Raw genomic sequence first — 27,427 nt, 5'->3', positions numbered from 1 at the left:
TTTCTTTTACTTGAACCACACCCGGCGCAGCTCCCCTCTGAACGCAGTTGGGTGGCTGCATCGTGTGGTATAGTTGGATTGATAATATGGGTATTTATTCATGCAATGTTTGACGGCTACCTGTATATTTTTTTTATGCATTCCGACAAACATTGCATAAATGAATATCGGGTCCATGTATCTGACAAACATTGCATAAATAAACTGGGTCGTGGCTGACTGTTAACTTCCTCTGGTGACCCTGTGCACCTTGCACGGGGTCACCAGAGGAAGTTAGTTTGATACAGGTCACAGTTGCAAGAAAAGCAAAGTCCTGCTGTGTACACGTGGGGGGCGGAGCCATCAGAGTGCTCATGGCAGCAATGAGCTGCTCCGCCCCCCTACTCCATGCCGCCGGGGGCGCTTTCTTTTCTTTCTTTTTTTCCCAAAGTAACCCAACGCAGAGCATGGGTTTGCGGCGGCTGACTCTGGCCAGATCCCGCGATCCGGCTACACATCTGGTGCCGGATCGCAGATCCGACGAGAGCAGGCCCAATGACCAGTGCTGCCGTTATCTGCGCAACACAGCTTCCACTGCTATAACAGCAATGAGCTCACTATGACGGCATGCAGTTCCCATGGTATCATTTCTGTAACTTTACTGCCTTTACGAAGTGAGGGGTTATGAACATTGCAGGGAGATGTGCCTGACTGTACTGCTCAGCGCCGCCAGGCAGTGGATTGAGCTGTACCTGCCAGAGTCTGTACCACAAGATGTCTCTTGACCTCCCCCGCTTCTCCCTGACCCCCCCCCCACCACCACCATATTTCTTACTTTATGTATAGGACCAACTTCCTTCATTTCCCTGCGACTTCCGTGATTTACCTGCGTTGTCTCACTGACTAGGTGCCTGCATGTTGCTTTGCTAGTATACAGTGAAAATGCAAAGTCCTATGGTTATCTTGCTGGCAAGACTACATGAGTATTTAGCCCTAAAAAAATAGCCATACTGTAGGCAGAGGTCTTCAATCTGTGGGGCGTGTGATCCAGGACAGCGAGAAAAGAGAAAATACATGCTCAGTCAGTGCAACGTGATGAGGGCACGGGAAATAAATGCAGCTTGGACGTGCTCTTTCCTGAATTTAATTCGTGTGTCCACGCTGCGTTGTTGCTTCCTGCTGGTGACGCCAGCGTCTTATTGCCTGGTAAGGGATGCCGCTTCTCGGCTCAGACCGCCACACCACAGTTGGACGGAGTGCCGGGAAGCAAGCGTTTCAGGCCTTTGTCGGTCCCTCTGCTTCCCTCTCACCCTTTGAACCCACAAAGACTAACGCGTGGGGAAAGGTTAGCAGGGGGGCTGGATCACTGCAATGCTGGCTCCCCCTGGACCCCTCACCTTCTGTGCCCCCACCTTGCTTGGCCATTGGGGAAGAAGGGGCGAGCGGCGACGGAAGCATGCATTACCAGTGTTGTATGATATCCAGCTCTCCCACAGCAGATTGCTGGGCTCTCCAGCAATCTGCCGTGTGGTAGCCAAATCTGCCTCATCACCCCTCTGGTCCATGGGACAGTGCTGGCCGGGTCCAAGATCCAGCATCAGATGTCTGGCCGGATCTCAGGACCTGGCCTGCCTCAGCCATGGCTAGGCTTTCTCAAGCCCCCAGCTTTGCAGAGGGAAGCTAGGGGCTCGGTGACCTAATCTAAGCAGGGCTCCTTTCCCCAGCCGTCACTCGTGCATTTCCTGCCTCTGTTTGCTCATCCAGTTTGTTTTTTTCTGTCCTGAAAGCAACACCAAGGAAATCAATGGGCCATGAACGTCACTGTGGCGGGGAGGTGTGTGGTCACTGTTGAAAACGGGCATTCTACATGCTGGACACATTATTGTTCAAATGTGCGTTTTACACATTCAAAGGAAAAAAGTAATTTCCAAACTCAACGCTGCTGAACTAGTTTTCTTTGGCGGATGTGTTTATTTTTTTTCTGAGCACCACACCAATACAATTTATGTGCCTCTTGCTTTGTGTTTTATCACAGGTTATATTCATAAAGATGTTATGTTTACAAATAAATGCTTCCATTGTGCTGACGGCAGTTATTAGGTTATTTAAACTGGGTTCATGGGTGCCAAACGGAGGCAGAAATACCCCAACCCATCCCTTAGCCAAACACGTTTTATAGCACTTCCTTAAGTAATTGGAAAAAGCCCTATCGATTAACAAGTTTTGCATATTTTTTTTATTGTTTTGGTTAAATTCAACCTTAAACACAGTCTCAGCAATGGTCTGTCAACCTGCTGAGCTACCCTGGGAGCTCTACTACAGAGCATGTCTATGCATCCCATGATATACTAAAATCACTGCATTACGAACAGTACATTGGTTGCATCGCTGCCATAGAAGTGATTTAAAGTGGAATGTATGTATATCATCCTGCTGTGGGTGCCAGGCCTTTGCCTGCATGTGGCCATATGTTGCAGAGAAGCCAGGGGCCCTCGTGTCTGGCATGGCAGCCGCGGCAGTCTGCTGCTACGTTAGCGCTGTCACCTAACTGCAGTATAAGGTACATGGCTATTACTCGATGTTTCCGAAAGTTGGCTCGGTGAGTTAAGAACTACTGTGTCGTATTCTATGTAAGATATGTAGATGAATGATTTTAATGCCAGCAGGCTGGACTTCACAACTGTTAATGTTAACCTATAACAAGCTGATGCTCTTTTTTTGTCTCTGTGACTGAGTATGAGTCACATTTTCAGGTATGTGCTCTTGACTGCTCTCTCTACCAGCTGGGGTGGACTGGCCTATAGGGAACTTTTGGAGATTTCCTAGTTGGACCCTCCACCCTTGGTCCCTTATGTGTGCGGGGGAGGATGTGTGCCGACTGGCAGAGTGTAATGCGCACATATTGGTACGGTCAATCTGGTACGTTTATAATTTTTTTTTTTTTTTTTATTGTACTTTTTCAATTGCAGGAACACAAATTGGCTTAATCCTCCCATCTTGGACAGCAAAGTACCCAGCAGCAATGGCACCATAAAAAAATCCTGACATCTGTATTAGGACTTTCCACCGGTAAGAATGTCTTTTTTTAAAAACAACTCTGTTTTGCTGTGGGTGGGGTAATTTTAAAGGTATAGTAGGAGTCCTAATCGGGGATTTCAAACCTATATTTGAGGCTGTCCTTTCTCATGTCCAGTTTGAGGCGATAATGAAAAGTTCACGTCTCATGTGGGAGTTGCATTTACAGTGCACTGTGTACTCTCTCCTGGTTTCACAGCGTTACGTCCTGCTTACTAGCTGATGCTTAACACCCAAGAGCTGGTTTTAACCCCTGCTCATTTTTGAAGTCTCAGGTAGACCCATGTATCCTTGACTAACTGTTTTCATTGCAGCAGCATCGCTCCAAGCGTCGGTGTGTCAACCTAACCACCTGTGTCCCAGCAAGAAAAATCCAGTGAAGCACTTCACCCAGTCAGGCAGGCAAGTAAGGATTTCTTCCCACTATGTTGAGTAGAAGTGCTGAAGGTTTATATCGGCCCTGTGCAATGTGTATCCAGGTGTGGTTTTCGCTGCCCTGTGGCCTAGTCCAGGACCACACTTAACAAAATATTTGAGCTAGAACAGGGATCTGAACAAGGAGTCTTCTGAGACTTGTATCAATTTGGTGTTTTTTTTTTTTTTTAATTCCAAGCAGCATTTCTGACCCGTTACTGCTGAGTTTGTTTTTCCCCCAAGCTGTTCACATGGTTTTGTTTTTCGCCCCCACAGCCTTTTCACGTGGTTAGTTTTAAATCTTATGTGGTGGTTTGTCAATTTAAATCTTTTAAAGCATTTTAATTTTTGAAAACTTAAAATGGTTTTAAAAAAATAACGTGACATAAATTAACGTGGGGGGGTTTGCAATGTTTTCAGAGTCAGGCTCCTTTTTTAGATGGATCATTGGTACTAAGTGAAGAAAATATCTTTTTCACTGTACCGATTGGGGGTGGGGGAGGAGTGTCGATTTAAAAAGACCGCTCTGTGACCTCTGAAATATCCAACGCTACTTTTAGTCACGTCCCCTGCAGCAAAAAATTCTGAATGCTGCGTTTACAAATGTTTGCCCTCTAAATTATTTTAGTTTTTGCAAGCCATGATTTTGAAAGAATGTTTGGCACCATTCTACACCGGATAAACATTTTGGAGTTCATGTGGAGAGGGCCCAAGCCAGGTACCTTTTTCTTAGGGAGGGGTTGTGGGGGTCAAACAAGTTTGAAGACCACAAGACCACTGTCCGTAGAGTGACTACCTTGTTATCAAGAAAATATTTTAAAACCTAATTGCTATCTTGCTGGCACCTATATGTTGCATATTGCTAGCTTGGATGAGCACTTATCCTCCCTGGTCCCTAGGGGACAGTGCATGTGTGGGCTTAAACGGCAGAAGCTTAAAGTACTAAACAAACCTTTGCAAAATCCCTGGTTGCTTTAGTGTGGTCCATTATCCACGTGCTTGCTGTGCCCTTGTGTGCGATGTTGCTGTGTGTCCGGTACGGTGCATATACAACTCGTACACATGACCGCACCTTCAGTCGGTAGGAGCGAAATCATTCCGGTGCTTTACTGGGAAGGAAAGAGTTGCACGGACCCAGCGATACTCAAGATTTGACTCTTGTCGTCTGCTTAAGAACATTGCAGTGTCGCATAGCCCCTGTGAGAATGTCTCTTGTATATGGAGGGCACAATGCTTGTAATTTGCAATACGTTGCCAGACAGCTGCATGCCAGTGCAGAGACACCTGCTGGTATAGATTTCCCTTGTGTGGTGATTGTTGATGTGTGGCTTGTGCGACTTTCGCAGCATCTTTAATATTGCTTAATTCTGAAGCAGGGTGCCAAGTGGCAACGTTTTGTTTGGCTAGCATGAAAGCTAGCTAAGTTTTGAAGTGTGTGGCAGAGCCGCTGTTTGGTACAGGGTGTGCTGCACACACCGCCAGGTGTAGTCTCAGGCTGGGGCTGGTTGAGTTCTTGGATTCCTGCTTTCCTCCTTCTGGTGGCACATGGTGCTTTGGGCTTAGATTTGCTGTTGTGATTCGGCGCACAGAGAATGGTTGCAGATATTGGCCATCCAAGCTCTCGTGAAGAAGGGAGAGAAAAAGACGACTCTAACCAACAGTGACAGATGCCCCCCATCTATTTATTTCTCTTGGCAATGCTTGCAACCTGATCTCATTGCTTTCACATTGAACACCAGCCAACTAAAAAAAAGTGGCATCCATTGATTGTCCAGCAACTGAATTTGCATTAAAGGAGAGTTTCCCATAAGAGTTTCTGTAAAGCTGCCCCCCCATAAAAAGCGAATTGTCTGGCATTCAAAGACTCATTTTATATTGTAATGCTTTTGAATATTATTTTTTCACTGCTGGCTGGAAGTTACGGACGCTATCCCCGCGAGGCAGAGCTTTTGACGGCATTTATTTTAAAGGGCACATAGATGAATTGTTCACCCCCGTTTTTCCATTGCTTTTTCGTTTCACAGTAGGGCTAGTTGTGCCAGCCTTTATGCGCAGGGGACCGTGTTCTAATTCCAATCATGCTCTACTCATCTTTAGTTTGTTCAACACTTTGGGGAAATTGCTACATAATTTAATATATACAAATGTAAGTTTCAGGGACTCTGGATTACTGCATGTTCTAGTTATACTTATGTCACATTCTTTATATAGGTTGATTAGGTTCCCGGAGGGTTTTTATTGGCCCTTCAAGGCATGGATTTTTTTTTTTTCTTCCCCCAACCACTTGACCTCAGAAGTTTGCCTGTAAACTTTATTGAATGCTTGCTAGGGATAGTGATCCCTGTCATTCATTCTGAAAAAATCTTTTTTGATCATTGTTGATCTGGGGTGAATGCTTTTTATGGTTTTTCTTTTTATGTAATGATGGGACCAGTTCATTCTCGTTAAATGATGTTGAGCTATTTTCTTGCTTGTCTGGATTTTTCAGCAGCCTTGTGTACCAGGACTGGCGCGGTAGCGGGAGTTTTCTGACCTGGGCTTGAGTGCTGTGAATTGCTTTGCTATTAGAAAGTGGGAGGTCACTTTATTCCGTTTGCCAAGGGTGACGTATCTTGTCCTTGGGATTACCTCCCTGTTGCCAAGGATGAGATACCTCGTCCTTGGCACCTAAGGGGTTAATGAAACAGAAAACGTTAGAAGGCATTGAATGGCAAAATACCAAAATCGCCAAAAAAGGCCTTGGCACTGGGGGGGAAAACCCATGGCAGTTAAAAGGTTAAGGCAGTGGTCTTCAAGCCTTTTTATGCGGACCCCCCAGCCCCCCTGAGTAAAATCATTTCTGCCCCCCGCCACAAATTCTTATGTTTTCTATTAAAAAATCACTATAATCCTTCAAGCCCCCCACCAACTGACATCCTTTGGGCCCCCCAGTTTGAAGGCCTCTGCCATAAGACGCCTTAGCTGTTCAGCATGCAGACGCCCCCTTTTCGTGGGTGGGGCGACTCCTAGTTCCACACAATGACTGATACGGATCAGGCTGATTGCTTTCAAACCGTTGCCAAGTAGGGGATAAATGCTCCTACTGGCTGCCCCTCTCTGGCTTTAATGTTGTTGCTGCTCCAATGCCCCTACAATGTTCCACACAAAGTCCATGTCTTCCTCAAATAGGTGCACCCGACACTCTACGTAATAGGTTATCTACATGTATCCAGCCGTGGTACATGTGTGAGAAACCATGCCTCTGCAAAGTTTACCCATGGCTTGGTTTACTTTTTTGCAGGATTTTTCCACTGCTATAAGCGCTGCACTAGTTCAGCTGTAGTGCATAATTTATTGCACATTAGCGATGCTTATTTGGGGCCGGGGGGGCTTGTGACCCTTCTGGAGGATGGTGCCTGGCTCATATTAAAAAAGGCCTTCCTGCTAAGGTATAATAATTTCTTTTTGTTCCCCCAGTAAAGATCACTTTGGTCATGGGGTCTGTCACTGCATACCCTCCTATTTCCTGTACATGTTGCTGTCTGCAAGGTGGGGCTCTCTATGGTTAATATTTACATTTAAGAAACTGAAACATGTGTTTGTCTTTTAAAGGTCACACACAAAATGACTGCAGCATTTTAGGTACAAGAGCTCTGCAGTTAGAACGTATGCCTCAAGAGAACACACACACCTCTAAATTTGCAAACCGAGCAACTAGTTAAAGCCACAATGGGTGGAAGCTAACCAAGCACCAATGACGCTTCACTCCTAAATCGGGACACATCAGGCAGGAACATCCATAGCAAGCCCACTATAAATTAATGGTTTTGGGTACAGACCTGGTTCACAAATACTTGACACATACTAAAGTTACATATTTTCTTTTAGACAATAACACAAATCAATTCTCTGTGCACTTGAAAGGATGGGGAATTTGAGCCTTTGCAATTCCTGGTGAAGTTAATTGCAAATTGCTGATAGAGGGTATCGATGAAAGTAGAAGAGAAATACGTGAAGAAAAGGATTTCAAGGAGTCGTGCTTTTCTAGTTAGGTACGCAATGTGTTTTTTTTTTTCTTTTTCTTTCTTTCTTTAATCTATTTGATCTTTGGGGGTGGAGGGTACATCAGACGTCCCTATGTGGAGTCGTTCCTCTTTTTCACACATACAGATGAATACTACACAATGCCCACCTCATTTACAGCATCTCTTTCCTCTAGAGTAACTATTGATGGTCTACTGATTTCTCTTGTGTTATTGGCGAAGCGCTATGGGTTGAACGCCCTCGGGGACCGTAGTCCAGGTCAGAGTATGTGTGCAGCTAGGACAGAGAATGGATTTCTATTTGCGAATCGCTCGCTACCTCCTTAAAGTTAGGTATAAAGTCTTTTAGAATGAAAGTAAAACCAAATCATCGGGGTATTCATCTGTGGGTGAATTTATTCCCATAAAGTCAGCCGACGCATGTTTCGACCTTAGCCGTCTTCAAGGTCTTGAAATTGAACACTTGGTATGGTGACCAGGTTTGGAAGTTGATTATGAAAATATCTTGAAACAATTTTCTGAGAGTACTTGATGATTAAAGGGTTGAGTCCCGAGAGACCTGTCAATGGCTGGCACGTTGTGCTAAAAGTCTTTAGTAGTGCTTGGACATCCTGGATTGGTAACACCTTAGATGGAATCCAGAAAATGTAGTCCACGGGTTGGGGAACTAATTTAGGATGTCCAAGGTAGAGCGCGATTCGCAAATCCGTTTTGTCCTATTCATTCAAGGTCTTTATGCGTAGACCATTTGGAATTGGTGATGCAGCTTGCCACTATTTCTAAATTATAGTGGTCATGGCCCACTCTCAAGGGTATGTACCCATACACATTATGTGTGCAGCTACACTGAGTTGTGGGTAGCTGCATGGGGAGGGAGGGAAAGCGCCAAGGAGAGCAAGAATAAGCAAAACTCCAAGGGAGCAGATAGGGTCACACTTAAGGGGAGTCACCCCATTGTACAGCTCAGGCAAAATGTTTGTTGTATTGGTAGTCACATTATGAAGTTTCAACTTGCCTTTTTCATACCCGCAGCCAAGAAACAGTATTAAGGCACAGGAAACATTTGATGAGATAACGAAAAGCTATAATTGAGGCATTAAAAAGAAAGGTAGAGAAGAAAAAGCAGCTACTGGTGGAATCTGGAAAAAGAAAATGCAGTGAAAAAAACCGAATTATATTGTAAAAGCTGATGGGTGAAAACTGACTATTACAAAATGTATTAATGGCTGTTCACAAAAGCTGAAAAACCTTTTTGGCAGGGATGGCTAGTGTTCTTCATTCCTTCCTCAGAACCTGCCTATTAATTCACCTGGACAATTGATAAACGCAGCATTAAATTGGCAGATGTCTCTGTAATGTTGCAGTTCCCAGAGATGTAGCTGTGCAACAACTGCAAAATATTGGACTATAAAGTAACGCGTCAATTGTCTGCTACAAATGTTTTGTCGGACAGATCTAATTTGACAAGCTCAACTCTATCACCACGTCTTTCTTAACAGGGTGTTCTTGTTACAGTATGACGGTCATGCCTGTTAAAGTGACACCTACACGTTACCACACACCTGCGCAATCTTGCAGATTACAGTTTTTAAAAAAACGATGGAATTGGAACCTCCCCACAACCGTTTGGTTGCTACATCAGCCACTGCTACTAATCTACGATGTAATTGTAGCTCACATGCTGCTCTGTGAAACTGAAGATGCAAGTGTTCTTGTGTGTGGAACTATTATAGTTGATCTGGTGAATTTGTAGGTTGGTGCCAACTTGTAAATGGTACATGTTTTTGTGCTATTGGATTTCTGTTGGGGGTCAGCTAATGTTTTCTTGGGTGTGGTGAATGGTCGAACTAATTGCTAGCTGCTCATAATGATATTGGGTGAAGTGATCGACGGTCTTGTCATGCAGGTAGACCTTCTGTTTAGGTCACTGAAAGTGTTTATTTTAGTGCAGTGATTTGTAATTGTGGGAGTTTTATTGGGTGTGATGCCATGTTAGCTAGAGGTGAGATATGAAATGAGGGAGTTTAGAGGTTGGTTCGTGACGTGGGGTTGATTTGTAGTTTTGTTTACTAAATCAGCAAACCTTAGTTAATGACATTTGAGTGCTCTAGCAAAGATGACAAGTAACGGCTGCAAATTCCATGTTTTCAGTACACTATCCATTAGTCTAACCCATATAGTAATGCCACCCATCTTACACACAAGGAATCAAAACCCTTTTCCTAAATCGTTTGAAAGCAACATCCTCCTGAAGTTGTCTGCAATAATGGTTCACAATTTCAAACCCATCCTAAAGTTGTCACACGGTCATCCTGGAGTAATCCCCCACCTATCCTGAAGTTGTGATGGGGTCATCCTGGAGTAATCCCCACCCATCCCTGAAGTTGTCATGGGGGGGTCATCCTGGAGTAATACAAGATCATCACTGGAAGTAATCGGAACTCCTCTTGGGGTAGTTTCTTTGATAACTCTAGAGTAATCTCATCTGAATATTTCAGCCTGTACACATAAGGATGGTTTCGGATGATCTCCCTGAACTAGCCATGGATGCCTCTAGGATGGAGTCACCTGATGACTCGAGAATGATTCCAGGAAGATCTTCCTTTTTGACTTAGGATGCTGCTGGCCATAGCCCAGGAGCCTCAATTTTTTTTAAAGTTTTTCCTTTTTTCCTTTTTTCTTTTAGGGGTAGCAAGGAAGACCAGAGGGGTAGCATGGAAGACCTCAGGGGTAGCAGTTCGGTCCCCCAGCGACCCCTAAATGACATCCCTGCTTTAAAACTTCCATCAGGATAGCAACTCTCATACATATGTAGTTTTGGGACAGAGGGGCAGGTTTAAATGCAGTCTCTGCACTGCAGCAACTTCGACTTCGCTGTCACAGCAGACTTCAAACATGGCACCTGTGACCTCTGACCCAGAGCTGCAGATCAGGAAACTGATGGTGTCACAGGTATTGCCTATGCTTTTGGCATGTAGCTTATGAAAGGGGCGGGTTTTGGATTGGCAGGCCACCCTTTCTGAGATGAAATTACCTAAAATCAAAACAGTCAGGGCTTCTACACCCTTGACGGATGGCAATTCATCACGCTTACTTTGTGCACCCAGCTTACTAAATTAAGTAAGTTGTAAGATTGTGATTTTCCATTTTATTTTCTGTAATTCTTTTTTTCCGTTTCAATTTTGCTTGTAGACAAAAAGAGGGAGGTGACATGTTCTAAGATGGCCGCCGTATTTGACCATTCTGCTGGTCCCCTGAACTAGATTTCCCAAACGGCGCCAGGTGTGCCCATGCTGTGCGCACACGCAGAGCGTGTGTCGGCCGGCTGACTGTGAGTCGTGGTGGTGCTGCCTGGCCTAGGAGCGGTAGCGTTATGCCTGGATCTCCAACAACGGCATTCTACTTTCGGGCACCTCCCCGCAGTCTGTACGCGTAAGGGCTCCGGGGTAAGTGAGAGCAGTGCTTGGGCCTGAGTAGCGAGTACGAGTCGAGGCGGCCCATGAGGTGGGGAAGTCCGGGTGCATGGTGCCCTCTTAGGGTCTTGAGCTCTCCAGTTGTAGTACCCGCCTTTTTCTTCCGCATTCAATCCCCTGCGATGATGATAGAGCTGGGGTGGGTTGGTCTTAGAAGGCTTGCTTGATTTCTGTTGCACAAGTATATCATGTTCCTTATTGCGTAGAAGGGTGGTGTTGGGGGTGTGTCCTGTCCCCCCAGCGGTACCCGTAAGGCACCCAGCACACAAGGACTTGCACGGCACACGTCCTTCTGGCTCGGGCTTCCCGGTCGCACTACCGCGCCGGGAACGCCTTGTTGATTTATGCTGCACGCGGCGGCGTGCAACGTCACGCCGCTGCGTGTGCGTCCCGTCATCGGGCAGTGCCACACTCCTACTTTTTCGGGGGGACAACAACAAATGCCTTAAGGCCACACACTACAAACCAAATCACAATACTAATGCAAAACATCAAATAACAAATCCCCACACTCTCCTTTATTAGCATCCACCCGGGTCCCCTTACTTAACAGTTCCCGGCCTCAGACCGATTAGACAAGTGTCCCAACACGTCGCTGAGGTGAGTGGGTTTCCGTCGCCCAGCCCTCTGGGGGTACCTCCCGCTCACCTCCGGCACGGGTGATCTGTCCACAGGTGTTCCCCGGGCCGTGGATTCAGACATGCAGGGTATCTCTCCTCCGTCCTCAGGGATCATCAGCAAGTCTGGATCAGGAGGGCGGGGGGGTCAGTTCTCGGGTCCCCTAGCTTCTTAAAGAAGCTCACTTTGCGGGTGACAGCGGACCTTCCGTCCGAGGCAGTCACCATGATCCCTTGACTGCCACGACGTCCAACGGCTCCGGCTCATACGGAAGGGAGAGCTTCCCATGGGGGTGTCTATTTCGAATTAGGACTTCGTCTGGCTCCAGCCGCTGCGGTCGAAGCCCTCGCCTGATGTTCTCCTGCTCAATCCTTGCTCGCCGGTCCGCCTCGACCTGTTGGGTGTCGATTACCCCCGGCTCTTTCTCACCCACCTCCGGCAGCAGCCCCCGAGGGCACAGCTTGAATAACGCCTCAGCCGGGGCCACTCCAGTGGAGGCATGCAGGGTGGTGCGATACACCCTCAGGAACTGGTAGAGGGCTCTCTGGAGGGACTGGCCCTGGTCAATTCTGAAGGTCTTGTTCAGGGTCCTCATCAGCCGTTCGGCTTCGCCATTTGCCCTTGGCCAGAGGGGGGTGATCTTCCTGTGCAGTACCCCACAGCTCTCCATCAGCTCCGAGGACCGCTCGCTCTGGAACGGCGCCCCGTTGTCCGAGCGCAGTGTGTGTGGGAAACCATGGGCCGCAAACACCTTTTCCACGTGCTTGAACGCCACGAATTCGACTTCGGAGTATTCGTCGACAAGCACCAGGAAGTGGGTGCCCATCGTGGTGGAGCCGAAGTCCGCATGAACTACCTCCCTGGGTCGCGTCCCCTGAGGCATCGCTTCTATGACCGGCTCTAACTGCAGGAGACGCCGCCTGACACCAGACACAGGCCGCCACAAAGTCATCCACTTTCCGTTCCAGTTCCGGGAACAATACTTTCAGTCTTAACCGGGCCTTGGTCTTGGCGGCGCCCTGGTGTCCACGGTGGGCCAACGTGATTACATCCTTCACCTTGGATTGAGGCACGACAATGCGATCGCCTCTGAGCAACAGGCCGGACGCGTAGAATGACAATTCCTCCCGGACCTTCCATAGCTGATCCAGTCCGGTCCTGGCCTCCTGAGTGCGCCCCGCCAGGGCCTCCAGCACCGACTTCCAGGAGCCCTGCTGCATGGAGTGTCTCAAGATTTTGAAACACTCATCTTCTGCCGCGGCAGCTTCGAGCTCCTCCAGGGGCATCGCATTTGGGGTGGACGCCTCCACTACCATGCGGACATGTTCATCGGCCTCTTCAGCGCAGGTATCATTGTCTTCCGCTCCAGGCGCACCCGGCTGTCGAGTTAGTCTGCCGCATTGTTCGCCCCCGGCTGATACTCCAGGATGACCCTGTATTCCTGGAGAGCGAGCATCCACTGCTCAATCCTTGCTGGCGGCTTGGATGACGACCCGGCCAGGATGGGAAGCAATGGCTTGTGGTCCGTTATGACCGCCACCGGGCGCCCCAGGACATATAGCCTGAAGTGTCTGCAGCGCCCGAGCGCCGCCAGTGCCTCGCGCTCGATTTGCGAATACCGTTGCTCGGTTTCTGACAGCGCCTTGCTGGCGTAGGCCACCGGGCAGACACCCCCATCACGATCAATCTGCGTCAGCACGGCGCCCAGGCCAAACGGGCTGGTGTCCACAATGATCTCCGACAGTAATGCCGGGTCAAAGAACTCCATGGTGTCGTCCGCTGCTAGCGCACCCTTGATGTCCTTGAACGCCGCCTGCTCAAGCGGGCCCCAGTGCCAGGTGGTATCTTTCTTTGTCAGTGCTCTGAGCGGTTCCGATCTGGAGGTGAGATTCTGAATAAACCGGTCACAGTACGTAACCATGCCAAGGAAGCTCCGCACATCGGACACAGATTCCGGCGGCTGCACCTTTTTAATGTCCTGGACCTTCTTGGGATCTGGTGACACCCCTCCCTCTTCAAACACAAAGCCGAAGAACTTGATCGATGGTCGCAAGAATTCGCATTTTTCCTTGTGGGGGGGGTGAGGCCCAGTGACCGCAGCCTCTCAAACGTTTTCGCCTGCCTCCGCAGGTGGTCCACCTCCGTCCTGACGAACACCAGGATATCATCACTGATATTCAAAATGCCCTGTAGATCTGCTAGGGCGCCCCGGATGATATTTTGAAAGATTTCCGCCGCCGAGGACACACCAAAACTGTCTTTTGTAGCGGTACAGACCTCGGTGCGTTGTAAACGTGGTGATATACCTCGATTCGGGGTGAAGGACCACATGATGGTAGCCCGCTCGGAGGTCCAGCTTGGAGAAGAAGCGAGCGCCCTGCACCTCGGCATTGATGTCAATCGTCGGGGTGAGGTGCCTCTCCCTCTTGATGGCCTTGTTTGGCAGCCTCATGTCGACACAGATTCGGACGCCATCTGGTTGTTTGGGTTTCCGCGCCACTACAATCGAGGACACCCAGGGAGTCGGACCCTCACACCTTCTCAATTATGTCCAGATTGACTAGATAATCCAGCTCATTGTCCACATGTTCACAAAGGTGAAAGGGTACCCTGCGTTGTTTCAGGGCGATGGGCTGCACAGATTCATCAATATGTAACCTCACTGGGTCACCGGCCATCTGTCCAATCCCACTGAATAGGGCGGCATACTTCTCAAGCAGGTCATTAATATTCTCCAGATAGACGGAGTACGCAAAACTGACGATGCCGAGGGCCTCCACCGCTGCACAGTTTAGCAAAGTGTTCGTGCTTACCGGCGTTAGGTAGAAGCGTGCAGTGATCTGCGAACCATCATGCTCCACCTTCTCCACAAAAACACTGTCCAGTGGGATAGGGTCCAGACCCCCAAAGGCAAAGATGTGAGCTTTAGGCGCGACCAGTTTGGGAGGCGTGTCCATAGCATCATAGTGCCCACGGGCCATCAAGTTGACTGACATTCCCGTGTCCACCAAGACTGGGACTGGAGACCGATTGACCTCCACACACCTCAGCTGTCTCCTGTTCTTTCCTTTCAGGACCCCCACGCTAGAGACGAAGAAAATGTTCACTTCTTCCACCTGGGCATCCTCTTCACTCTGGTCCACCTGGGCACCATTCGGCGGGCGACCCTGGTGAAGGAACCCGGACCGGGCCTGGCCTCTCGGCACCATCACAGGCATGGCCGCCTTGCACACCCTCGAGGTGATCCGGCAGCCCACACCTTCCACATGTCCTTCCGGCCGCAGGGCATTCTGTTGGGTGGAGCAGGTCGTACCCACACTTTTGGCAGGACTCCCCAGCTCTATCCGGGGTCCAATACCAGGTCGTCTGACTCCTCTGCCACCACACCACATGGCACACACTTCTTCGGTCTTGACGGAGCACGACCCAGCCTCCATTCTAGCTGCCCGAGCCTCAGACACCTCATGGCACCGCCCCAGTTCTAGGATGCGCTGGAGTGGGGTTCCGGGCTCCCTTAGTACCCGTCTCCTGAGCTTGCCCGAGGAGCACGCCTGGATGAGCATGGTTCTGATCATGTCGGCCGCATCTCCCCAAGCACAGGCCAGCGACAGGCGCCTTAGGCATCCATAAAAGGTGTCCAAGTCTCGTCCTCTTTCTGTTTTGCGGACATTATGAAACATTCGTAGTCCGCGTTGGCAAGGGGCAGAAAGTGTGCCTGAAGCGCAGCCTTTACCTGATCATAGGATCCATCCCCTGCCGGAAGCGACTCAAACATTTCCTGGACCCAGGGCCCTGCTGAGTACAACATGGTTGCCAGCCTGCTGTCATCTGTCACTTGTGCAGCCCGAAAGTACATGTCCAGGTGGTCAACCCACCTCTTCCATCTGGGCCCCAAGCTAGAAGGCGGGCCCGAGACATCAAATTCCGGAATGGGCTGCAGGGCCGCATGTGCACGTGCATGGGCCATGGCAGGAAGTCCTGGCAGGGCAATCGGTACTACCACTGGCGGCGCTGGCGGCACTGGGGGCAGGGCTCCCGCTTGAACCAGAGGAGGCTATTGCACCGCTGCTGCTTGTCCACCGTCCTGATCCTCAGGGTCACTCGTGAGTTTGAGCGCACAGGCACCCCCAGCGTGGAGATTGGGGGCCGCAACTCAAACCTCCAGCCACGTCCAGGGAAAAGAAATGTCCAACATGGGAGCGAAGACGGCGATGACAGTGTCCCCCTTCACAGGCAATCACCTGCAGCACAGTCACAGCCACCAGGCCTTAAGATTACCAGGATGAAAAGGACGAAGAAGTACAGCTACAGCACTCCTCTCTGATGAAGAGGAAGAAGAACAGCAGGGTCACCAGCCTGATGAGGAAGAGGATGAAGACCCCAGCCTTCAGCTGTTCCAAAAATTGAGTCAAAGAAATGTGGACTATGCAGGCCCAGCCATTGTAGCCCTCTTCCTTGCTTGCACTCGACGTAGGAGACCCAAAATTTGAAAAAAATCAAAAATTGGGCATGAGCATGCAGGTATAACTGCCTGCTAGCAGTATGTCCAAAAATTAGGCCTGGATGCCACTCACCGCCCAAACCGGAGCTCAGTGAAGTTCCACGGCCTGATATGCAGAATGGCCGCCAGCCGCGTGGGTGATGCACGGCCTACGGCTCGATTTCAGCATGATTCCGTTTCAGGGAAAAAATTGCAGATTCCGTTACCGCCGGGCCCAGGCATCATCTCCCCACTCGTCGCCACTGTTGGGGGTGTGTCCTGACCCCCAGCGATACCCATAAGTCCCCCAGCACACACGGACTTGCATGTCCTTTTGGTTCGGGCTTCCTGGTTGCACTGCCGCGGCCGGGAACGCCCTGTTTGTGTATGCTGCATGCGGTGGCGTGCAACGGCACGGCGCCGCATGTGCGTCCCGTCATCGGGCAGCGCCACAGGTGGGGTGTAATTTTTGCTGGAGCACCCCCCCGTTCTGCTCTTGTTCCTTCATCTGTAAGGGACGGGTTGAGGGGGCTGTTGTTACCAAGATCACCCATATCACCTTCCTTGAATGCTCACCTTTGTATGTTATGTGTAAACACTAGTCCTGCCCCCCCAGCATGCGCTTTTATTTTTTTCTTTATTATAGGGTGACTTTTTTTCGCCTTTCCGCGAGATACTTGAGGTGAGTTCTCCTTCCCCCCCCCCTACCCCCCCCCCTAGCACAGCAACCTGTGTTGCCTCCCCATAACTGGGTCTGGTGTGATGGTATCGAGGCGCCATTGCCTTCCAGAATAACCCATCTCTGTTCACCCCACACCCAGTAATGTGTGGACTTATCCTCCACAGCATCCTCTGTAAACCCTCTCTAACTCTACAGCACCCACTGAGATACTCCTTTTTCTATGGAGATGGGTGGGGGCACTCACTCCACAGCACCCACTCGGAGACTTCGCTCTCTAGGCAGTTGGGATCTCAATCCGCAGCAACCCCTGACTACTCATCCTTTGCTCTAGGTAGGTGGGGGTCTCTTACTCCGCAGCACCCCCTGGGACGCATCCTTTTCTCTGGGCAGGTCGGAGGGTTTCTCATCCGCAGCAACCCCTGGGAAGTATCCTTTTCTATAGGCAGGTGGGAGTCTCTCACTCCGCCTCAACCCCTGGGACTTCCCTCTAGTAAGAGGGGTCTCTCTGCAGCAACCCCTTGGATGCATCCTCTGCTCTAGGTAGGTGTGGGTCTCTTACTCTGCAGCAACCCCTTGGACGCATCCTTTGCTCTAGGCAGGTGGGGTCTCTTACTCCGCAGCAACCCCTGGAACGCATCCTTTTCTCTGAGCAGGTTGGCGTTTTCTCATCTGCAGCAACCCCTGTGGTGGTTCCTTTTTTCGCGGCAGGTGGGGTTTTCTCACTCTGCAGAAACCCCCGAGAGGTATCCTTTTCTATAGGCAGGTGGGGGGTCTCTTACTCTGCAGCTACCCATGGGGTGCTTCTTTTTCTCTATGCAGGTGGGGGCGGGGGGTCTCTGCAGCAACCCCTGTGATGCTTCCTTTTTTCTCGGTAGATAGGGTCTCTCAATCCGGAGCAACCGCTGGGGTGCTTCCTTTTCTCTAGGTAGGTGAGGGTCTCACCCCAAAGCAACTAGTGGGTTGCTTTGGGGTGAGACCTTTTGGTGAGAAAAGGATGCTTCCTTTTCTCTAAGGAGATGAGGGTGGGGGGGGGGTCTCACTCGGCATCAACCCCCAAAATGTATCCTTTTCTCTCGGCCAGTGCAGGCTCTCACTCCACAGCATGCCGTGGCTGATTTCCGCTACCAAACCGATGGGGGCTTGCACCTACAGCATTCACTAGGCGACTTCCACCTCTCTAGGAAACCAGTATGTTGAGCATTTTTGAGCACCCAGATGGAGTATTTAGCTTTTTATAACACAGGGGCTATAGGCAGGGGCCCTAGTTAAAATGTAAGGCTTTCTTGAGCATTGACTAAGCAAGCAAACCGTTTAGATAATGCTTCATTAAGCATTTAGTAATCCGTCTCAGGTATGTATAGGGCATGAAAAATGTAAATTCGACAATGCTTGTATGCAGATTTGAAAATAACACGCAAATGCTAAAGCAGCCTATCAACTGCTTTCTTTTATTTTAGCAAGGGCTATGTAAGTAAACTTTTATGACGACCATATAATTTTATGATGTAATAAAAATGCTAGCATAGCAACTGTTTATTAAATGCTAATCGATAACATTGTATGTTCATGTTACTCAATTCTCGGCTTAGTCGATGATTAAAGAATATGAACTGCTTGCTTGGAAACTGTTACTTAAACATTCCACCTGCCTGCCAAGGCTTTGAGAAATGATAAGCAAGCAATTCTCTTTGTCTGGAAAGGGGCTCTAAATCCCAAAACACAATTCTTTTGTGGGCAGCTGTGGGCAGGGTATGTACATTTTAATTGAAGCAAATGTTGAATAATGAACAAGTGGAAACGTTTTCATGCAACACTTAAGAGACAATTCCACATTGTTATATCGCGCTAGACCAGGCATATACATATATTGGTGACAATCTAATGCAGTGAGTTGTGTTTCAGACCTGATATTTAGACAATTTAGTAACACTCTGGTGCAGTAGTGCAAGTCTTGATGTTACAGGTTATTACTAATTCGGGAGGTCCCTTGGTCGATTTTAGCCAGTTCCGTCGTCTTGTACAGTAGCATCTCTGTCTTGTATGGTATAGTAGCAGACACTGGTGCATGTGCTAAGTGTTTCGTCTGTAAGGCTTTATCTAGGCCGAATAATAATTCATCAGATCTGTTAAGTTCAAATTCCTGCATACAAAACCATTGCCATGAACGCGAATAAAACCAAACAATTGGCAGAACAGTTCAAAAACAGAAGATAGAGGTGGATGGGACAACATAACAAAAACATAAAAACGGAACCATTATTTAGCATTTCGAATCAACCTTTTAATCATTTTGAGTAAATCGTGTTTTCTGGTTAGACTTGTCATTAATGTATTCATTGTTACATAATGTCCACTTGTTATTTAGTTGTAGATGGGTAATTACTTTACCACATCCTACATTTTGTATGTGCCTTTTGTAATTGGTATTTCTCATGTGTTTGTACGACACAGGTATTACAAAGGTGTAGTGGTAACCGCATCTGTACTCGCGGGCAATGTTCGACTGTTAGACTCCATAGGCAATCCGACAATGCCCCCTTGGAAGCTTCCTGAAATGTGGTTACAAACAAATATTCGCAGTATTTAAAACGTGCCCTTCTTTTTTTTTTTTTTTTTTTTTTTTTTTTTTTTTTTTTTTTATATAAACTGCCCTCTTTGTAAACAAATCAGCGCAGTATTGAAGTGTACGTTAGCATCCTTTGTGATTCATGAACGGTTTGATGTATTCCTTGGCAATCTACAACCTTCATAAAACTGCAGATTTTACGTCTTGGGGACTTGCACTGTTGGTGCATTGTGCTTTTGTGTTTAAGTATTTCTGCTGCTGCTATACTAGCTAATTTCAAGCTGTTAGCTGCATGTAGTTTTTATGGCACTGCTCCCTACTCTTTGCCAGCAGTTTTAGAAATGTGTAAGTCAGGTATTTTGTCTCCAGTTGTAGCTTTGATGCCATCAACGAATGGAAAAGAGTCTTCCTCTCGAAATACTAGGTAGGCCAATGGTCTTGAGTGACATAAGTCCCGAGTTTGCCTAGACTGTCTTGGTTTTGGAACTGGTTGATGACCACTGGCAGAATCACATTTCGGTACACTCTGCTCGTTTATGAACCAAATAAACGGTATAAACTTAATCTGGTAATTTCACACGTGTGACAGTTACACTTGAGCGAGAGCTCTACCTTCCCTGGGGCTGGCTCGAACTCCCAACCTGTCAGTTGCTCGGGAAATGGCTTCATATCAAGGCCTCGAATGTCAAATCGTAGCAAAAGCTCCTTTGTAACACGCTTATAGTCGCATCCACATCAGCAGTTTATTGCCAGGGGAAAGTCTGGTATCAACCGCCAAATACGTGCCCTCCCTTCCTAGGTTCTCACTACTGAAGTGTAGTCATGGTAGTCACTGTCAACTTGTAGTCCTCATTTTCTCTCTACGTGGCCTGTCGCCGTTTTTCAATTTTGAAAAGGTGGTCAACCTCCCACTCTCGTTGTTGTGCTGTGACTGCAAGCATTGGAGCAGGTAGGTGAACAGAGAAGCTGGGCATGCCCTTAGTCTGCAGGAGCAGCCCCCTCGGGCTGGCAGAATCGTGCACCATGGGAGGCCAGAGCTCAGACAGGTGCTCTCTGCTGGGCATGTCCGCCTGTGTGGCAGTGCCAGGAGTAGAGCAGATACATTGATCAATGCTCTCGTATGTCCGAGGAGAAGCATGGAAGTGACGCTGATGAGGTCTGGCGGGAAGCGTCTGAACAGCTGATGTTATGCGTTCAGTTTCAGTCCGTCCCCACCTTCTCCAATACACGAAACCTAAAAGCAAAACTACACGCTGTTCGTGGTGTGTTGTCCTGCTTCCTTGCAGATCTGTGGAAATCAGTGTACAGCGATTTGTATCCTGCTGTACATGTTAAAGAGGTGAGCTGTTCATTATGTCAGTTTTCGAGAAATTCCTTGCAGCCTGTGGCTAAGAGTTGCATCTTTTGTTGTGCTGGACATTGTGACCATCTCCTACTGTTACCCAGGTGTTCAATAATATGGCATTGTCTGGAATATGATGATGGTGGTGGTATGCACAGTGCACCTGCCACGGCTGGTGCTGAATTGTTGAAATGAGTTCTTGAAATGGCAGTGGAAACTGACACTGGGAAGTGGCTTGAAAACGGGTCATTACTTTGGTTTGGGGAAGACTCAATTACTACATGTCAGTTCCAATTTGGGTCTGAGAGCCCAACAGGCTCGAAGTAGTGCCGGAAAGCAAACGATGACCTATCTGTAGTTTACACACTACATGCTTAACAGTTATTACACAGCAACGCATCTGTCTGAATATTCTGACGTTAACTGTGACTAAAACGGCAATCGCGATATATCAGTCGCACACTTCCACCATTCCTGATATTCCAGCACAGCGACCAGCCAACATTCCGACACTGTTTTGGCGACTGCTGCAGTGCCACCACGGATACCCACACCCAGCTCCTTAACCGCATTCCATTCTAAACCGAAAGTACCCCCTGCAGTTTCACTACTGAGTTCAGCGCGCCTGTCTGCCAGTGCACGCTCCTTTACCCACTGCACCATTTGTTCTACTACAGCGGGCCCCTAGATCTACTTGAATCCTGACCCGAAGCAACTCCCCTCTTTCCCAACATTGGGAATCACGGAAATCTTTGCTGGCCAGCCGCCTCCAGCCACGCAGCACCCCTGCGTTTCTTCTACGGAGATTAACCATGCTCTGCCAATGCTCCGTATCCTTGGCCTGCTGCACCTCCTGGTGTTGCGTTACCAGGTGCCAGATCGGGTTTGTCAAATGTCCTCCGTTTCCTGCAGAAACTCCTACTCTTCCAGTACTTGCCACAGATCGATCAATTGTGGACTGCAAAAGCCGTGCTATTCTGTCCTATATGCAGCTTTGCCATCACGACCTAAACTTTTATACTGACATGCAGACAGCGACATCTGCTATCGATCTCTCTGGGAGCTGACAACCACCGATCCCTGATCTTGCCCCCCCCCTCCCGAGCTCACCCCATCACATGTCTGCAGTTTACTCCTTCAGACATCGTTTACTCGTACAGACATCAGGACGTGCTCAATTATTTTAATAGTACCAACTACTGTCGGCTGTCTCGTTTCTAAGTGCTCCCTTTTTATACAGGTAAATAAGTAGAACGGTGCAATATTACACAAAGCAGTGAATGGGAGAGGTCTGGATTAAAACATTTAAAAAAAAATGTTTTTAGTTTAAAATATTTACAAAGTGACACATAATAAACCAACATTTATCATATACATCTATTAATGGTAATACAGTAAAATCCTAACCCCCCCCTCCCAGTATTCAAAGTTCACATTTGCAATCAATAATTCAGTACAATACAAGAAACTTTCCCCATATCTTGTCAAATAATGCACTCCTTTTTTTTTTTTGTATTTTTTTTTTCTCTACGGTAAAGAACTTTTTCCATTTCTGCCAGACGATTTCTGCAAGCCATATTGCAATGTCTACAGATTCTTGTCTTCCAACTCTTTAGGATTATTTTCTTTCCCACCATTGCCCTCCTGAAAATCAATTTTTTTTGACAGTCAGATTTTCTAACATCAAATAACTATCTTAATCATATTTTAATCTTTCACCTATTACCTTCTCACAGATATTGTCGAAGTCCTTAATTAAAAATTTTTAAAGCTCAAAACTCCACCAACAAACACATTTCCCATCATGTCCAAGCACATGGAAATAGTCTGTTGTGTGTGCTTGCGTTATATACATGGGAAGGGTAGGTTTTGCCACACTAATGTAACGGTTGGAGAAGCCACCCTCAACACAGGGATTTCCTTCCTTCACCACTTAAGGTGTGATGTAACAAACTGTTTAGGGGATTCTTTTCTTCAGCCCTACTTCAGTCGCATATCATGCCCCTTGTATCCCTTGCTCAGAGCTAACGATGAGCCAAGGACCAGGCCGGTGTACGGGAAATAAATTGGTATTTATTTAGATTAAAAGTAATAGAAATTGGCACGAAAATGTCAAACACCACTTTATCCGTGGCACAACACAAATCAACTTCTCTCAGCATGAATCACAAAAGTGAGTTGACAATTCTGCACTTTCTGCAAATTTCACTTCAAGAAATAATTACTCTGATCAATAATGAAAGCAATTATCATGTAGTGTTGTGCGTTTTTGATCTTCCTGCGGGCTTAAAAACTGGCAGTATGATTTCAAGATTGGTACATATACATATGGCAATTATGATTTTGCCAACAATGTTTGGTTTAAAATAAACACAGGGTGATTTAGCGGTTTGTTTTTCCGACCCCATCCCCCGATCCTTTGCTTTGGTCTGTGTTGGGGAAGTCGGACAGAAACATTTGTATGATTTGGGGAATTTTGGATTTCAGACCCCCTCCCCTGAAAGGCAGGTGTTTGGGGAGCTGGATAGAAAGGTTGGACCGATTTAAGAACAAAGTCACGCCTCTTTCTTAAAGTAGTCGGGGTCAGCAGGACAACAAGGATTACCCAACTAATTTATAGGCTATAGCTTTCAGCACACACTTGGAAGAGAGCTTTGTTAATTTTGAACTTTAACAAAATTCATCCAGTAGTGTTCTGCCAAATGGGGAATTAAATTAATAGTTTTAGTTAAATAGGCTAAGGATCTACACAGTTTTGCCAGACCCCCTTGCCCACTATAAAGGGAAAGGATTCAAGGCAAGCAGACTCCCTCACCTTTTGGTCTCCCAGTGCTCAGTTCTACTATGTAGAAAGCCTCTGTTTAAAGTTCAGGAAAGCCAGCTGCATCTCAGGACACTCTGGAAAGATAGGGCAGGGCTCTGGTCACTCCACTCTCAAAGATGGCCTCCACTCTCCACCATATGACCCAGCCAGCTTTTAGGCCTTCCTAGAAATACAGATGCACTCTTGGCAATCTCCTCTGGTGTTTCCTAACAGCTGTCGGATAGTAAGTTTAAGCAGCCTTGCTAATGGTCGGTCTCTTGTCTGTTCTGTTCGTGTGTCCCCTCCTCCTAGTGCAGTCCCCCTTATATAGCAGCAATGACACCACCACTTTTACCATGACACCACCACTGTACCCTGCAATAATTCAGGCAACTAGGATTGGACGGTTACTCTTCTCTCTCCTCCCAAACCCAGCCTCCAAGTCAGGATTGGTTTAGAGGTCTGGAGCAACATATTGCAATCCCACTTGTAATCACCATTTGTTCTCCTTTCACATTTTTGGTAACAACTAGTTACGTATCACAACTTCATAATTTTACTAACAACTGCCATAATATACATATTTTCTGATTCAGTGAATCATGGGGATTAGATAAGCCGACCACCTGGTCTGTACTATGTTGCACGGCCATGTGGCACCTTTCTGCCATTTCCATAAGGAGCTTGACAGTTATTAATATTTAAAGGATAGTTCCGGGACTTTTTTTTATTGTCCCTACGGTTCGGCCATGTGTTTTTAAGCGTAGATCGTAGAAAACTTTCCTATGGACCTTACCCGACTTTTCGTCCATTAACGCACTCGAAATCAGCTGCCATTTTGTGATAATCATATCATTTCCCCCAATCGACCTGCTCACCTGCGTTTGCGGCACTAAATCATATCCCCCGCCCCTGAAACAGACTTTATCAAAACATTCATATTCCCCGCCTCTATCCGTGACGTGACTGTGCTGCGTAGGCAAACGCGCCCAGGCGTCTTCTATGCGACTCCACACAGAACCCGGAAACCAACACAATCAGCTCACAACACAGCGCGCCACAATTCGGAATATGAAACTGTACTTTTAAATCAAACCGCAAGATTGTAAATTTGGTAAAGTACATTTATTTGACATCAAATGTTTAGAGAATATTCAGCGATTTGCATTTTTCTTTGCTCTCGATCCAAAATAGTTCGTCTTGAGGCAAGCGATGTTCGTGTGCAGTACACAGGGTGTTGGTTTACGATAAAATAAGCTCTTCGGTCGCATTGATAATCGCGTGGCTGTTCCAACAACGAGGCACTAGGCCACCACAACGGTATGTATGTTGCATCTAGCCATTAGTACCGCGTAAGGGCATACTTGTACTTGGCGATCGTCCCATAAAATGGTCAGGGTGGTAACGTTGTTCACGCGGAGAAGCAACTGGCGGTTGTAAAAGCCATCCGCCGATGTCTGGTACTCGTGACAAATACAATAATGAAGGATGTACCTGTTTTAAAAACATAAAAAATGAAATTAGTCTCACCATCAGATCTTTATTAAAATTATTCATTTTATATATTAGGTCGGGAAATTATTTCATAGCTAGGACAGTGCAACTGGGTATTATACGTCATTTCCAGTAACCCACCCCCTCCCCTCCGCCTTTTTCAGAGCCGCCTGAGCGCCAGTGGACCACTTCGTCACTGATATGATATAATATGGCATTTGCAACGCGCCTATACACAAGTGTTTCAAGGCGTGGCGAGGCAGGGGGGGGGGGACAAGGAGAAGACAGACAACGATCCTACTAGGCCAGGTGTCATTCAGATCGCGCAAGTGCAGGGGTAGGGGGAAGGTAAAAGTGCAAGGGGAAGGGGAGGGGGGAAGTGGAGTACAAGGTAAGTAGCATAAAATAATAAATACATAGGGCCAGCTGGTGGCGAGTGCAAGGTAAGTGCAGAACAAGTGCTGGGAAGGGGGGCTGTAGGATACTGAGACAGTCCCCCAGTGCAGGGGTTGACAGGGAGGCAGTGCAGGTGGAGAGTGGAAGGGCCCAGGACCGAGGTCGCAGACAGTGGACCAGTTGTAGCAGGGGAGAGGGAGAGAGAAAGCAGAAGCAAAGAGGAAGGTTTTGAGGTGCTTCCGTAAAAGGAGATGGTTCTCCTCAAGATAGTGCGCGGTACAAAACAATATGCCACATAGAACGAACAAGTACAACTTAACCCGTCTTTAAAGCTACTGTATAGTAATTAAATTGCGGTATAAACTCATCTAAAGAGTTACTTACATTATATTTGCATTTTCCATTGTGTCTGTGCGTAGGGCAGCCCCGAAATACCACTCCTTCTATGCCGACGTTATTTCTTCTAATGAACGAACATTAAATGGCTTTCGTTTCTGAAATTATATTCATTATCGTTTCTTACGTTATTGCACCACATCCCCAAAAAGAAGTCTTTCGGGATGGTCCCGGCCTGTCAAGGTCAAATAACAATAGAACCTTATACTGAGTCGTGGGCCATTCCGTCACCCGAGCAAAAAATCAAAGCAGCTGACCTTCACTTTGAACGAGCACACATTCCTAGTTAGCTACATTCAGTGTAAGGCCATCTCACAGGACTTGAAATTTACACTCCATCTTTGCATTTTGTCTGTGTGCATTTGCAGCCCCAGAGAACCATAAATGCGGAGACATTCTATATTTTTTGAAAAATGATTTATATTACTGTTTGGTTTAATTTAATGCGCAAATGAACAAGGGTGGAGAGACCCATTGCATGTACACTGAGCAATCACTTTTATTTACACAATACATAGCTACACATATTCAATGGGCCTGCGACATGAGGAGACTCCAGAGCAAAGTCACAGGTGACACCCGGGTGGTTCGCACTACTGCACGGTGAAGGGAGGGGCAAGGGTGGAGAGACCCATTGCATGTACACTGAGCAATCACTTTTATTTACACATTACATAGATACACATATTCAATGGGCCTGCAACATGAGGAGACTCGAGAGAACAGACAATCAAATTACAATCATTTAAACCGTGATGTGTATTTCTCAATGAGCTCTGCTTTAGGTGGACATGGAACAGAGGCAATGTTGGGTGGCAATGCAGTTGCCCCCTGCACAGGTTCGTTCACAACTCCATGTATGTGCCTATCTAGGACATCAACAATAAGTCTCTCAATAAACTCATATTGCATATCCTCAAACACTGGTTTGATCACCCATTGTTTACTTCTTTTAGTGAAGGCCTTATTGTAGCGAAGCGTCCCTAAAGTTCCGGTCGTCCTACTTTGTTGACGGCCAACATTATGGTTATGTGCCAAGACCGCTAGAAGAGTCCGATTTATCATGCCCTCCATGCCAAAATGCAATCGTTTTGGCCTGTACTTTAGGCACATATTGTGGAACACCTCCAAATCTCCTGTGTGGCAGAATTCCGTGAGTCCCCTCAAATCTCTTGTTATAGTTTTATCAAATACAATCTTTTCAATGGCTTTGTGAGTGGGTGATGAAGGAATCAACCACTTCTTCTTCCGTGCCTCCTCTGTGGACAAATGGCCATGTTCACAATTGTGGAAATGTTGGTTTGTGGTCCAGCGGTGAACGTTGCTACAGTGTAGCATTACTGACCGCCATTTTTCCAGTAGAATTTCCAACGACCCTCCACATGTTTTTGAGCTCCACCAAAGATGGTTGCTGATTGACTTGGACCACTGTGAAATACCTTGCATATCTTTTTTTTTTTTACCTGCAGCCAACATTTTTTTGATTGTTTTGCAAGATGCCATACGTCAAATTGGTGATTTATATTTTTGTACTCTTCTCTCATTGTCTTGGCAATTGAAACGTGTCTGTCCGTGGCTATCAGGTCGATCACCATTCCCCGCGATTGTAGTTCTTGCAATGATGCTACAAAGCCAACTTTCTCCATGGCCACTGAGGATGTACTTTGTGACACCTGCACGACCACCA

The 27,427-nt window shown here is 47.3% G+C and overlaps 1 protein-coding gene across 19 annotated transcripts in view; it reads left to right on the top strand.

The window, feature by feature from the left end:
* The window catches only part of GAPVD1 (GTPase activating protein and VPS9 domains 1), a 1,092,811-nt gene that overhangs the window by 1,842 nt on the left and 1,063,542 nt on the right, over positions 1–27,427 (top strand). For 13 of the 19 annotated variants that reach the window (XM_069609426.1, XM_069609418.1, XM_069609421.1 and 10 more), the window contains exons 2-3: positions 2,949–3,048; positions 3,369–3,456. The gene's annotated coding sequence lies outside the window, so the exon portion shown is untranslated. Of the gene's footprint in view, positions 1–2,948; positions 3,049–3,368; positions 3,461–27,427 lie in introns of all 19 variants that reach the window. The other 6 variants (XM_069609413.1, XM_069609427.1, XM_069609412.1 and 3 more) reach the window with 4 other exon arrangements.

Source organism: Ambystoma mexicanum, chromosome 8 (assembly GCF_040938575.1).
Source record: "Ambystoma mexicanum isolate Mex_15411 chromosome 8, UKY_AmexF1_1, whole genome shotgun sequence".
Lineage (NCBI taxonomy): Eukaryota > Metazoa > Chordata > Amphibia > Caudata > Ambystomatidae > Ambystoma > Ambystoma mexicanum.
This window is presented reverse-complemented; position numbering and strand designations above follow the sequence as displayed.